At 35.9% G+C, this 13,655-nt stretch overlaps 1 protein-coding gene across 6 annotated transcripts in view; it reads right to left on the bottom strand.

Annotated features, from left to right (window-relative positions):
- Positions 1-13,655, bottom strand: part of PALLD (palladin, cytoskeletal associated protein) — a 173,873-nt gene that overhangs the window by 120,133 nt on the left and 40,085 nt on the right. The window contains exon 1 of one of the 6 annotated variants that reach the window (XM_071743132.1): positions 9,527-9,925. The exons of the other annotated variants lie outside the window; for them this stretch is intronic. The gene's annotated coding sequence lies outside the window, so the exon portion shown is untranslated. Of the gene's footprint in view, positions 1-9,526; positions 9,926-13,655 lie in introns of those variants that run through there. 6 annotated transcript variants of the gene reach the window in all.

Raw genomic sequence — 13,655 nt, 5'->3', positions numbered from 1 at the left:
AAAATATACAGCAGCTGACTCTGAAGTTCTGTTCCTTATATTATTGTAGGTGCTTCCATTACTTGTAAAAGTATAATTCAGGTTTAAAGGATTACCAGACAGAATCCTTCATTTTTTACCCTTGTAGAGTCTTATATTCTCAGAGAATTGTCACAGAATTGTGTAACATTCTATACAGAATTCAGCACTGAACACAAGAAAAAAGCAGCACCTGAAATACACACTTTAACACTATACAAGCTACTACATAGGAACTCTATAGTTTTAGGGCATGAAATGCCAGACACTGAGAATTACCTTTCTGACAGGTAATTAAATTGACTGAATTTGTAGAACTTCATTTTTTGGGCCTGGAATATCTTACCCTGGAGTCAAAGTGTAGTGAACATTATCTGCATTTGAGATTGTTCCACTAATTCATTTGTCAAGTTGAACCGAACTCTTCTGCTTGTATCTGTAGTTGTGCCAGCAGAAATAGATTTATTTGCTTTTTTTTTGTTGTTTTTTTTTTTTTTTTTTTTTTTTTTTTTTTGTTTTGCTTTTTGTTTGTTCATTTGGTTGGGTTTATTTTCACACAAGGATTATAATCTCTTCCCCAAAGCCCCAGAATATTAGTTTTTCAAAACAGAGATATTGCTCCATATTTTTCACCCTATTGCTAAGAAACCCTTTTGCCACCTGTGGAAATACACACAAAAAATTCTGTCTTCAAAATAGAAACTGTTTTATTTTCTATTGATCATCCTTAAGGATATGCTGAAATTATAGAAAGATGTCCCATACATTTTAAAATAGTCTTCAAATGCAACCAACCCTCTACTTGGAGTCACTAGTAGATGAAGCATATGCAAAGAGTTACAGTGCAGTGCTTCAGAAAAAAACACACACACATATAGTGTTTGAGAAAATATTCCTGTTTCCATACAGCTTGTTCTCAGCTTTAGAATGTGCTAGAGGAGACAATTGGAGCAGCACATAATGTGCCATTTTATTCCACCATTGCCCCTCCTCATCCATTCTTCTCATTCTGATAGAATAGGCATATTCTTGAGCATTTTCAGTAGGAACATACACTATTTTCCAGAGTGTCTAGGACATGGCACATCTAACTGGATACAAGCATTGCACCAGCTGGTAACAACAGCATAGACACGGGATCTAAAGGTTCCAAACAGCAGCTACCACCCATCTACAGTGAACATAACCAACTGCACAATTAATGTTTTCATGTCGGAAGTAGCTGAATAAAAATATTTATCTGAAGAAAAGCTCTGTGAACAGGATCTCGAGTTGTGAAACAGTAACCGAACATGAGAGATAATTAGATACTTTTTATTATTGAGAAACTGAGGTTAAGCACTTTGTCTACTGTCACCCAAGAAAACTAAGAGCCAGGTGAGGGCTCAGCTTCCACTATCTTAACATAAGACTCTCTTCCAGGAACTGATCAAGTCTATAGAATAGAAGCAGATTCTGACCTTACAGTACCACATGTACTGTTGGCCAGTACATTACACTATTATTAATCAGTCTTATAAAAAACTAGCAGATTGGAATGAAGAGACTGCTGTAAGCTGTTGCAGAGCACTGTGTGGCAATGTAGTACTGAAGTTTCATTCTTAGGGGTCTCTTTGCCTATAGCTGCAGAAGGATTTTGTGTCCATCCCTCACCAACTCTGAGAGCAGTTACACACTTCCAGCACATGCACTTAGTAACTGTAGCTATTTTCACTTAAAATACAGATACCATCACATCAATTTACCACTTACAGCATTTGATAGGAAATTATGATGATCACAGAAGGCAAGAAGAGAAAGAAAATTCTGTGAAGACAGAGCAAGTAAAAAAATGTTAAGTATTTAACAATTGTGTAAAATGCTGAACATTTTTCAGACTCAAAGAACTGCTGAGGCTTGTAGGCTTAACACAATTTCTTGTCTAGCTGCAGTGGAATGCATTATCATCTATATCTGAAACGCTGCTCTTGGCTATCCATTAAAACTCTATACTCCTGTGGCCAGAACTGGATATTGAACTGGTGTGCTGCCATTATTTTCCTAGAATGAGGGGGGGGCACCTCTTGCAGAACTGGCAGGCATGATCTTCCAGTGGAATAATAGCATTTTGAACTTTGGGGGAAGGACTGTCTAGAGTTCAAAGTAAAGAAGATGGAAAGTTATAAGGATAAAATTGCATGTATGCAGTTTAAATTCTATATGTAAGGTAGATTGTATGTAATATGACTGTGGTGGATCTGTGGTAAGCTCATGGTTGGCAGCACACATTTCAGATGAAGCAGTGCTACTTCTGAAACCTGTAATAGTTATAAAGGGGAAGAAGCTGAGAAGGGGAGAAGTATTCAAGGCCAATCACTCTACTTCACAGGAAAAAAAAAAAACAACAAAATTCAAATATGAAACCTTAACAACTTTCAAATCAACAATAAGTAAGAAGAAACCTCCGTCCAGGGTGTGCATTCTAATTTATACTGAAAACATAGTGGCAGCTGTGGAACCTGTAGGTTTACCTCTGAAGCTGTCAGACATTTTGCTGGACTTATGAACAGGAGAAAGTTATTGTGACATATATTGCAATCACTGTACTTTTTACCTCTCTTTTTCTTATTTCCCAGTTACTTCCGAGTAATTAAATATAACTCTGTTGAACAGAAATTAAATACTTGATTCATGCAGGTCAGGTAGCTGAGAACAAAGGAGGAAAGCTGTCAATGGTTTTGTTAGTGCCTTGCATTAGGTATGACAGCAGTCAAGTTTACTCAGTGACACTCAGCCTGCAGAGACTGGCATCATTCTGCAATGTCATAGGATGGAGAGAACCAGCACCTCAGCACTCCACTGAGTGTGGTTTTCAATGCTGGCAGATCTTGACTGATTAAGATGCCAATGGAGGAAACTGTCACCAGTGAAACATTCAATATTAGGATGATTGGTATTTACAGACAATTATAACAGTGGAGTCTGTTTCACATATTCGCAGGTAACAAAAGCAGCAACTGCATAGTTAGAACAGTTTGTCTGGACAAAATTGGTCACAGATCTTGGTCTCTTTCATTCACACTGCTAATTTTTGCTTTTTAAAGATAAATTCAGGAAAGGAAATTATTAGAGCTAGATCTGAGGTCAACTGTAAAATAATTGAAATACAGCAAACAATCTAAAAATTAACTTTCTTTCAATAACAGCTTAATATCCAGAAGAGCCAGAGAACTTCAGAGACTTTGAAAACCTACATTTGTAACATGAAAACTATCTAAGTCTACTGGTCTGTATTAAAAGTGGAAGCCTTCTGAATTAATTTCCAACATTAACTAGCAAAACATCATCAGTACTTACTATACTTCTTCTGATTCATAATGTAATATCAAAGACATTTTTCTCAGCTACTGGCGGAAAAAAAAAAAGTCTTGGTCTCTATGTTAAACAACTGTCATCTTTACAAGTAATCATACTTTACTTCGGGGTGCTATTTCTTTTTATCCTACGTCAGAGGTAAGTACAATAATAAGCACAGTTAAAGGCTACCCTTTAAAAGAGCTAAAATAATGCTGTGTGTAAGGGTCTAATCGAAACAGAAGATAAGAGGAAGGAAAGGGTGGGTAAAGAAAATTCCCTGTCTTTGGAGACTCAGTTCTCCTGAGGCAAAAAACTTATGTCACCATTTCCTCATCATCTTTATAGACAGCATCCCTTTACAGAAATTACATATCATAGGTAAAATCTGACCGACTTTCTTGGTTTATTGAAATAAATACCTGTCAGTAGGACTAACTGCTGCATTACTGAGCATTTCAAAATCCACAAAAACTCTTTTTAGAGGAAGATTATGTTCACCAACGAAGCCAGACCTGAGGACTAGACATCACCTTCACCTAATTAATAATTATGAACTTATATATCTGTTCAAATATCAGTTAAAACACCTTTCTAGACTCTAACTAGTTGCCAGACTCAGCATGGCTCTCACTTGGGACTTTGCTATCAGCCTTGATGGTTACCAGCCATCAGTAAGATATGATCCAAAAGCATGCACGTACCCTTGCTTTGTGCTTTAGTCACTATTTGTGTAGCTATTGCCAGTGCCTCCTTGCTCCAAACATTCATCACTTCCAAAGTTCTTTCCACCTTCCAACACTTTTGTCCAGGGAGGCATTAAAGAAACACCTCGAAGTGGCACTTCAGGACATGCTTTAGTGGGCATGGTGTTTTTTTCTGGGTTGACAGTTGGAGATGGTGGAGGCCTTTTCCAGCCATGACAATTCAGTGATATTGTGAACATACACTGTCCTAGACAGCCATGCCTAGAAGCATAACCATGTGTATTTTTCACAAACATTATGAAAACTGAAATATGAAACAGTACCAAAAGAAAGTTTAACTGGAAGGTATAAAATTCCATAGCAATATAAAATTCCATAGCAATCAATGATCAAGATTGCTTTAAGGTCAAGAGTGCTTTTAAGGTCTAATTTCAGGATTTACATGGGCCACAGTAAGCACTGACAAATTCTAGTCATTCTAAATGCATGCTGTGGACCATGGAAATCCTGGAATTCCTTGATTCTTATTTCCATCATCTTATTTCTTTTCCATCATGCCTCTGCTGGTTGAAAAAGAGAGGCCATCTATTTTACACATGAGCAGTGCAATCTGCTACATCAGACACCAACATGACAGTCAGAAAAGCCATGTAAGGAGACAGTAAGTTTTGAAAGAATGGGTGTCAACCTAGTAACAGATCAACACCTGCATGTCCTCAGCAGACGTATCAGAGCTGGCCTAGAGAAGTCTCAAAGACAAGAAAATTCTGTTCTTTATGTGAAGACACAAGGATAATCCTATTTAGACTATGAAGCAGAATATTACCACCTCTACTTCACTTGATCTGTCAAGCACTTAGGGGCTCTGCAGTTTGTCAAAGAAAGACTCTGGGCTCAAGATGAATCTTTTAAGACCATGCTTCCTTTCTGAGAAAAACTGCACTGTTTTATCCACATTACAATTAGGACTGTCTAACATAAACCCCATTCATGGTGGTTCAACACACTGCATATGCATTAATTAATATGGTAAAACTGAGCAGTCACACCACATACTAATGTATCAGATCCAGGAATATAAGGGTGCTCTAGTATGCATTATGATCTCTGATTAATTCTCACATCAGTTTTTTAGAAATACTAATAGCTTTCTCATCTTGTGCACTTCGAAGTTACAAAATCCCCTTTACACCGTAAATTGTACATTATAGTTTATGTGAAGCAGAAGTTAACTAACAATGATTAACCCTGGTTAAAGGCTTGGGATTTTTTTAACCTTTACCCTTTTTTTTTTAAGTTAAAAACAAAGTTCATATATGGTCTGGAAATTAGAAAGAGAAGTAATGTTAAGCATGAAACTAGTTCAAAAGAATATACAGAGATATATGACTGATTATTCTTTTTTTTTTTTTTTTTTCTTTTTTTTTTTTTCACCAGCTATATTTACAATCCCAATACTTAAAGATATCAAAAAGCTTATAATTATTTTTTATTGGATTTGCTGTTGTAGAATAGTACTTACATGTTATTTCTAGATAAATTACTATGTATGCAGGACTACTGTAGGAATTGTTCTTCCTCTTTTTACTACATCTTCCAATCAGAGGCCAGAATAAAGTGTTTTTCAGTATTACAGCTTTCGATTGGTTTTCTAAGTTTAAACTCCATGGATTTTTTTTCCCATTTAGAAAGTATCCTCATAAAAAATATTCACCATCTAATATTGATATTTGATGGAGATTTGGATGAAAGTCTTACATCAAGTGTTATTCATCCATTTTTGAGAGGAAGGATACAACTGATAAGAGAAAACTATGAGTGTACTGAGGGCAGAACAAGATTTGGTTAAGAGTATCTATTTCAGAATAAACAGTATGCATAAAAATAATTTGATAGTGCCTACAATATAGATTATTAAAATCTCATCTTTCAGATTAGGGATACAGTTGGTTCTATAAAATTACAACAACTTAATAAAGTGTTTAATAATATTAACTTTCTCTTAAGAGCAGCCCAAAATGCTAACTTTGGGAGCAAGCAATGAAACCGTATGCACTCAGAAAGGTGAGTTAGTTTTAGTTTTAGCTTTGGTTTTAGTTTCAGTTTTAGTTTTTATTTTTCTTACTTTCCTTGATATACTTGGAATAGAAAATACTTCTTGCATTTTGTGACAGGGAGTTCTTTACTTGTCTCTGTTCTTTTCCTTCTTTCACAAATCAGGTCAACAATTACTTTTTAATGTTCAAAATATTCCAAATATACATTTTCTCTTATATTTAAGGAGGTTTTGTCTGTATTCTATTCAAAGAAGCCATTTCTGCTTTTATTCAAAGAAACATTAAAAACTATTTCTTTTAACCCAGACCTTACCATTAGATGCTATTATCCCAACTGTTAGCCTCTAGGCAATTAAAAAAAAAAAAAAAAAAAAAAAAAAAGCACGTTTGAGTACATTCAGCCAACAATTTCCATGTCAAAAAAAGTCTAAGTTGGAGCCATGTGGTCTCAATCAGGCAGTAAAAACTGTATTTTCTTAAATGCACAACTGCAGTATGCCCATAACCACTCTTTTTAAATCATCTTAACCAGATCTGAATCACTCTCACCACAAATGATTCGGTGGCCCTGGAATGTGCTGGGGTAGACAGAGTTGCTCTGCAGTGAACATTGGGACATTTCCCACTAGTATTAAGAGAATAGTCTACAGCTAAAAAAAATGTTCTTTAAAAGGTTCAAGCCAAGACAAAAAGTGACATCACAGTTCAATCATTCAAGGAAAAAAAAGGAAAAAAATGCAACTACTGCCTAATAAATCAGTGCTCTGTGCCACAAACCACAGCAAGACAGCACAGCCAGAGAACATCTTTTCTTGCTGAAGCAAACACATACCACAAGCAGCTGGCAGATGCATGTGTAATTGTATTCACAGACAGCCAATGAATCCATTAAGCAAGCCTGACTCAGAGAAGCTGATCAATTACAAAAGCAGAATAACAACAATTTCAGTAACAATCTGTGCATACCCTTATACTGCACTGTGGTCTTTCTTCCCATAGCTTGGCACTTTGTTAAAAAATTATGAGCAGCTCACTTATGATCAAAAAATTCCTCTGAGGTAACAGTATTACCTGGATGTATACTGCTTCTTCACTGTTCCACTCAAGCAAGTAGGAATGACAGGCACAAAGCACTTTAGTTTACCCAGCACAGCTCAGGAGGAGTTCCAAAACACGACTTATATCTGAAGTTACAACAGAGGAAGGGGAATGTAATTATCTGGGGGCTTCTAAAAGTCGAGTTTAAGCAACAAATGAGCAAGCTTTGCTTAGCTAATGGTAAGATTTTTAAATGGTCTGCAGCCTGAAAGTTCTCTTTTGGTCTTAATCATATAAAAAACCAATTTAAACATGTGGTTAAAGTGATGTGTATTTAAAATAGAATAGGTCAGAGCCAAGATATTTGGATCCAGTTGTTAACCTGCTCATACCTCATGGACTCTGGAATCCAAGGGGTTTTGGTACAGGAGAATCTCTGAACTCAACATTCATTGCCAAACCTCACGGTAAGTTGAAAATATGTTTTAACATATCAAAGCAGGAAAACTGCAAGAAGATGTCAGGTTTTTCCACCACATCAATGAGAAAAATGTCATTATAGCACCCATGTAAATTATGAGACTGAAAGCAGCTGCTGAGAAAATCTGACATGGTGCCATCTGCAGGGGGGAGCCCAACTTAGGAAAACACTATTCCATTTTTAGCTCTGAGAAAGAATCTTTTCAAGTTCTAGTGTGTGCAATCCAGTTCATTGAATAACTTGCCAGAATAGAAGTAGTAACTGCTATAGAAAGAAGTGCCTTAGTACATGGCAAACAAAGTGTAAGCAGCCCCAGCATTCTAATGTACTGCATACTGTTCTGCTGAGCACTGTTTTGAAGTCATTCCATACTAACAGAATAGAGTGGATTTTTTCTACCAATTATTACACAGTATTCTTCCAAATGAAATGTGAAAATCAGAATTGAAGATCATTGGTTAGGAGTTTCTGAATTAGAAAATCCAAACTTTCAGACCTTAAACAAACACTTAATTGACTGTGCCTACTATACTTTGCACAATCACCCATTTGTTCATTCAGAATATTTTTCATTCGACTAGATTCACCTTCACAAATTCCTGATAATCAGCAGTTACTAAGTTAAGTGTGTAGGGGGAAGGAACTGCTCAGCTTGTCAACGCAAAATGTTAAACTAAATACTTGAAGTAGCTGATGGAGCCAGAGTTAAAGGGAAGAACAAGGAAATCTTTCCTCTTTCCAGGTTTATTGCTCTGGTAGTTTTGTTTTTGGTTTTTTTTTATCTTTTTTTTGTTTTGTTTTTTTAAAGTACATAGGTAAATTCAATCACCTGGTCTTTTCCCCTTTGTCAAATTTATTACACAATTGAACTTTTGAATCTCAAGGGTATCTTTATTAAGATAACCCACACAGCAAGACACAATAACATGCGGATAGCAGGGCTTATCAGTAGCTGAAAACAAATGGGTCCCCAAAGTGAATTTCCTTTGACAGCTAGATGGCATTTTGGAAAACAAGGCGTCTGGATTAACCTGCCTCTGTGCTGATCATTATAAAACTTTTCCTAAAGATACGACAGGTCTTCAGGTCCTTGTAACAAAGCGATTCATTCAATTCTAAACTTCAAAGGTAGCAGTGTTAACACTTTCTCTTATAAAGCAAGAAAACAGAATAATTTTGCTTACTGGAAGAAACCCAAGTTTCTTTTCACAATTCCTGTACTCAATGAGAGTCATTTATCCAAGCATACACTCCTTTTCACTGTACATTAATGTTCACTTGACTATCCTAAAACAGGAGACCCTCAAAGCTATTTTTTAAAAAGACCCAACAAAACGGATTCACTTGGCTTCTAATGCTGGGGAGGAGGGGGAGGCATGCTCTGAATGAATGCCATTATTTAAAACAAGTTTATTTTTGGTTCCTATATACTGAAGAGTTTTAGGAAGCATCTCATCCCTTTTCATTCCCTATGCTCCTGAGCTTCAGTTCTATTTGTTTCCTCTGTGATGGAAGATCTTTACTTCCCAGGTTCAGCTCTCTCACTTAAAACAAATGAGTTAGCCTGCTAGTTAAAGTTACAGTATGATACACACAGTTCAAAACAAAACATATTGTTAGAAAACCTTATAATGAAGCCATTTGGAAACCTTTCAGGAACTTTGCAGGTACTTAGGAATTTTGCTAACATATATACATTCTTACAGTGCTTTTCGGAAAGGGAGAAATGAGGAACATTTTACTGCTAGGCACTGTTCCCAAGACCATTATAAACTGAGCACACACTGTGTGATTCACTCACGTACTTTCCCCCCCCTCCTCTGTTGTAGTAAAACAGCTAAAGCACCTTATTATTTCTCGCATTTTTACACACATTTAATATTGGCACTTACCATTGCAGAACAGATGAACCCCCACCCCCCAAAGAAGCTGATGGTCACTGGATTCTTTATTTCTTGACTATTCTTGCCTCTTAGTTTTGCTGCTCTAAAAAAATTAATAGGCAGCTGAGTTGCCAAACTCCAACCGCTCACGATCGGCAGTGAAGACGTTCTCCCCAGTTCCGAGCAATTCCAAAGAACAAAGCCTGCTGGCAGTGAGGAAGTGGAGTTTAAGTCCTCTGGCTTCAGTCCAACTGTTGCTCTTGCTTTTGCTTCAGAGTATGTGAGAGTGTTTGTATGAGCTTGTAATGCATGTAAGAGATGGGGGCTGGGGAAAAAAGAGGGTGTGTGTAAAGGGAGGAATGCTAGTCATATCCAAAAATAACATGAAGGAAGTAATGTGGTGATCCCTCTCCCCTCATTCTCTCCTCTTATCACATACACTGAGAGGGTCTCTACCCTAAGATCCTGATCTCAAGAGCAGGCAGAGAAAAACTTCCAATGTGACTTGCAGCTCCTTTGATTGTGCAATCAAACTGTAAATGAGCAGCTCTACACTTAAAAGAACATGTCACAAAATGCATGATTTAGTAGCAATCTACTTGACAATGCTGAAGCCAGAGTGCATTTCATAGTGTGCATTTGTGTGCAAAACGGAGAGAAAAAACAGAAACTGCTATTGAAGTTTACTACATGTCAGTAAAAATAGCATCACATTTGCCTTTCCTGAAGTTCCTAAATTCCAGTCCTAGGTATTTCTAGATACTGCTTAATGTTGATTTTTAAAAGAGCAAATATTGCAAGGTTGCAATACAATGTAGAAATGGGGATATTAAAATGTCTATAGTTTAATTTCCAGAAGTTTTTGGAAATGAATTCCACATTCAGAACAGTACTCTCTGTCAAAAAAACACAACAATCAAACATACAAAGAACACCATTCACAATACAAAATAAGAAAACCCCCCAAAACAAAAAAATAAGGCTTCCTTCCTGGACAATCGGAAAGCTATAAAGTAAATATTGTAAACTTTTTTTTTGTAAAAAGCTTTAAATTGGTTCCACTTTACTGTGGTTATTGGTTTCAGTAACTGCAGGCTTTTTTAAAATCTTGAAAATGATCATTAATAAGTGAACAAGAAATTTAGAGGAAAAACAATAAATTAGTTATAACCTCAATACTTTTCCTTTATTACTTGTATTTAATATGGACTCTGTCATATAAATTAGGCGACCACTGTAACTACCTCTATGACCAAAAGCAGTCTCTGATTAGTTAACAGTTCTGAAAAATCTTTATGGTATCCAGCAGGACTTCAATCTTAAGCAATTGCCCTCAAAATATTAAAACATAACACAGTACAATTTATAATTCTTTTATGCAAAGGACTATTCTAGACAGAGACTACTATTAGTTTCAAAAGGTTTAATTAATACATGATGATACAAAGAAAGGTCAAAGCAATTTTGGATTACATTTCATCTCATGCAGAGTAGCTTAGACCGAGATTTTGAAGTGTCTGTGGTGGTACTGGGTATTGTAGAAATGGTCAGTTTCCACTGAATGGCTCTGAAATACCAGTTCTCACAACAGAAGTAAAAGTGGTAAAGAAGGGAGAAACTTAGACTCCAGTGTTCCAGTTAGAGTAATGATAGCATAAACCAGACACCTGTTTGCACAAGACTTTGTTCCTCAGTATGGGAGACAGGGCAGATCAAGCCTAGTGATTTCCATATCCAAGGTCAATACTTCTTCTGTACCTACCTTTTTTTTTTTTACCACCCTATGTGAAGAATTATGGAGTTTTGGATAGAAGCTTAGGTTTTACAGAACCGATAATTCACTTCCCTACATTCCTGTTACATTTTAAAAATTACAGCACATTTCCAAACCTAGTAGCAAAAAGAATTGTTATGATAAATTCTGAAATACATTCTGTGTTGAAGGTAAATTTTAGAAGCCTATAGAAACCATCTGGAATGAAAGGAAGTTATGATGATTTAAGTTTGCCTTCCTGCATATTCACTAGAGGCTGTGAATTCCTTACTTTTTCCTTACTGTTCTAAGTACTCTAAGAATTGACTACAGGTAGTAGCTTCTAAAAAGCAAGATTTTCTCATACTGCTATACTATAAGGAGTATAGTATACTCCATTTGGAGAGGGTAAGGCAAACTCTCCTGGACTGTTTGCATGAAGAAACCATTATATTTCCTTTTTCTCTCTCCTTTTTTTTTTTTTTTTTTTTTTTTTTTTTTTTTTTTTTTTTTTTTTTGGTTTTGGTTTGGTTTGGTTTGGTTTGGTTTGTTTGTTTGTGGGTTCTTTCCCTCCCCAGAATTACATTATAATACCATATTAGATGTGTATTAAGAGGAAAAATACATTTTAGTACCCTCCTTTGAGCACTGGTAAATAGGGCCATTCCAGTGTCTTGGACTCTGTACACATGATTATGTTCCCAATATAGCTTACGTAAATTTAACATTCAGTAGTAAAGGTCACACAGTGTCTGGTTGAAAGGACAAGTAAGAGAAAAAAACCTATGGAAAACCACAAAAAAGCTAGAATATTATGTCTGTATTTTCCTAATTCTAACATCTTCCTTTTAGTATCTAGGTATCTTAATTGTTCAAATGATGACCCATACTGAGTTTGTCTTTGATGAGGAAAAGATGTTAAGGTTTTGCTTTTTCTATCCACACAACTTCTCCATGGTCAACCTCTAACCCAAAGTAAATCCTTTTCCTTATCTCCTTCTTCCTCTACAAATCTGCTAAGGACTGGTGTTCTTTTAAGAAGTGGAAGTGGTTCTGTGGCAAAGGTCTAGGGAGTAGCTTTTTCTCTATATGAAGCATTTACGTGTCCTGAAATTATTTAATTTCAAAATTTCTTTCTCAAAAGGGCCTAAAGAGAATTTAGACATTTTTGAAAAGTGAGACTCATTGTGTAGTTCAAGACTGCTCTGTCTTTTACTGGAATACCATAACTCAGTGTATGTGTATACATATATATAGGTATAGAAAAAATAGAACTCCTCCTTCTCCCCCCCCCCAAAATTTAATAAACTGTTACAGAAAATGTGATCTAAGTAAGATAAAATCAAAACTATCATAACACTTTCCCTGAATGAAAACTTACTTATTTGAAAGAAAAAAGAATATACATAACTCCGTTTTGGAGATCTATGGTGTTTTTATTTACAAACATTATTTACTAACTTATACATAACCAGCAGAGTTGCAGCAGAGCAAGGTATTAAGAACAACCATGTAGGCTGTGTATATAAAGGGATGTATTCAAATACCTCAGAATAAGTTAATTAATGAGGTCTCTTCCATACAATCCAAGGCCAGAATTAAGATCATACCTAAACCGAAGTTTCAAAGAAATCATAAGCTTTTCAAACCAAATATGTATTAAAACAAATGGTACCTAAAAGTTACAGCCTCAAGCAGAATGCCCTCAAAGATTATTATCTGTATGGTACTGACAGTATGTGCTTAGACAGGTTTAGTTTTCCAAATGTTTATAGCTGCATCATAATATAAACTGAGAGAAATACATATTTGTTACAATTACACAAATAAAAATCATCCTCATCTGCAATTAAGTGTGAAAGTCAGTGAAACCACATGATTGATACTACAGAGCACTGGAAGAATGTAGGAATCTCGCAGAGTTTGCATTTCTCAGATGCCAACAGGAATTCCCCAAACACCACAAAGCCCAAGAAACATTTTAATAAATTGCTACGTCTGATTTCAGTGAAAATTTGTTTACTTTTAGGGGAGATACATGCAGGAATTCCAAGCCCAGACAAGTCAAATGGCTGAATATTTGTTCAAAGATTTTGTGAAATTTTTTTTTTATTTGTTTATCAAATCCATTGTAATCTCAGGATGATGTAATAATCATCCCTTAAATAGGCTTCCTTTAGATTGGTGAGTGATTAAATGTGAAAGCACCTTAAAAGGATGCATGAATCATGATAATGGTAGGGTGGAGATGAGGGGAAACAAACATTTCTAAAACTCAACTAGTTGGCTCGTTTAATTCATGCATTGCCCTTCTGATTCATAGAGTGGGGCTATTCTGCTTGAGGCCATAGCTCATGGGAATTATTCTTACCTGACAGTGAGTCT

The sequence above is a fragment of the Heliangelus exortis genome, chromosome 4, assembly GCF_036169615.1.
Source record: "Heliangelus exortis chromosome 4, bHelExo1.hap1, whole genome shotgun sequence".
NCBI classification, from domain to species: Eukaryota; Metazoa; Chordata; class Aves; order Apodiformes; family Trochilidae; genus Heliangelus; species Heliangelus exortis.
Note: the sequence above shows the minus strand (reverse complement) of the source record. Positions and strands in the feature narration are given on the sequence as shown.